Consider the following 1,890-nt stretch of genomic DNA (forward strand, 5'->3'; position numbering starts at 1 on the left):
AAATATTTAAATATAAAAATACTAGAGCGCTGTGAATTGTGTAAGACTGATGAATCACAGATCGGTACCTCTGAAACAAATAATACATTATATGTTAAAAAAGAAGAAGAAGAAGAAGATAGTAGGAAGGGAAAAATGAAGGGGGGAAATCGGAGGGGGAGACAAACCATGAGAGACTATGGACTCTGAGAAACAAACTGAGGGTTCTAGAGGGAAGGGGGGTGGGGGATGGGTTAGCCTGGTGATGGGTATTAAAGAGGGCACGTACTGAATGGAGCACTGGGTGTTATACACAAATAATGAATCATGGAACACTACATCAGAAACTAATGATGTAATGTATGGTGATTAACGTAACATAATAAATTAAAATTTAAAAAAATACTAGAAGAATAATGAGAGAAATCATTCATAATACTTGAGTATGGAAGGTCAATTTAAATATGACACAAAACCCCAGAAAACGTTGTTGAATTTTGACTACATAAAAAAACTTCCTAGGCGTCTTCTTCCTGCCTTGTTTTCGGCCTTTTTGCTCTCAGAGCCGCTGATAGCAAGATGTCTTCGGGAAATGCCAAAATTGGGCATCCTGCCCCCAACTTCATAGCCACGGCTGTTATGCCAGATGGCCAGTTCAAAGATCTCAGCCTATCTGACTACAAAGGAAAATACATTGTGTTCTTCTTTTACCCTCTTGACTTCACCTTGTGTGCCCCACGGAGATCATTGCTTTCAGTGACAGGGCAGAAGAATTTAAGAAACTCAACTGTCAAGTGATTGGTGCTTCTGTGGATTCTCATTTCTGTCACCTGGCACGAATCAACACACCCAAGAACCAAGGAGGACTGGGCCCCAGAACATTCCCTTGGTATCAGACCCCAAGCGCACCATTGCTCAGGACTATGGAGTCTTAAAGGCTGATGAAGGCATCTCCTTCAGGGGCCTCTTTATCATTGACGATAAAGGTATCCTTAGGCAGATCACGGTAAATGACCTTCCTGTAGGCCGCTCTGTGGATGAGACTCTGCGACTGGTTCAGGCCTTCCAGTTTACTGACAAGCATGGGGAAGTGTGCCCAGCTGGCTGGAAGCCTGGCAGTGATACCATCAAGCCTGATGTCCAGAAGAGCAAAGAATATTTCTCTAAGCAGAAGTGAGCGCCGGGTCGTTTTAGGGCTGGGCTGCAGTGGGTGGCCATGAAAACAAAATCTCTCTTGTATTATTGTCACGCTTAGAACATAAGACTTTAGACTGTGCAGATGTGGTATGGGGACAGGACAGGCCTTTTCTGCAGGGGTTGGGGAGGCCAGCCTTTCTTTTCTGGAGAGAAGGGCCTGAGCTGTTATGGGGCAGGCCAACTGTATGTACAGTAGCAGGGCATCACGTTTTGTCTTTTGTTTCTATTAAACTTGAACCGAGAAAAAAAAAAAAAAAACTTCCTAGCCAAACAAAACAAAACACTATATGCAAAAGGCAAAATATAAAAGACAACAGAATATATATACATGCATGTTAGCATATACACCGAATATCATTTAAAGATTATACACTAGAATCTACAGAGGTACGGGGTAGAAGAATGAAGGACAAAGTTGGGGAAAAACCTCCATTTTTCTGTATACTCTGTGTCTTTAGAATTTTGAATCTATGCACATTTTACTTCCCCAAAGTACATATAATTAAAACATGTAATTAGCGATCATTCACAATGATTTATTTGTTGTATTAGTAACTATTTCTTGATTCTTAAAAATTTAAATATAAAAGATGACAAAAGCATTGCCTTCTAAGGAGAGTGTAGCCCTATTGAAGAGAATATGCATAGGTAGTTGTTAAGAGCTCTGGAGTCCATCTGCCTGGGTTTAAATCCCATTTCTACAATCCACGAGGT

At 41.0% G+C, this 1,890-nt stretch overlaps 1 pseudogene; it reads left to right on the top strand.

Annotated features, from left to right (window-relative positions):
- Nucleotides 1-507: 507 nt before the first annotated feature.
- LOC112826159 (peroxiredoxin-1 pseudogene) lies at nucleotides 508-1,428 on the top strand (annotated as a pseudogene).
- The last annotated feature ends 462 nt before the right edge of the window (nucleotides 1,429-1,890 follow it).

Source organism: Callorhinus ursinus, unplaced genomic scaffold (genome assembly GCF_003265705.2).
Source record: "Callorhinus ursinus isolate GAN/ISIS: 27379988/994484 unplaced genomic scaffold, GSC_fseal_2.0 scaffold4, whole genome shotgun sequence".
Lineage (NCBI taxonomy): Eukaryota > Metazoa > Chordata > Mammalia > Carnivora > Otariidae > Callorhinus > Callorhinus ursinus.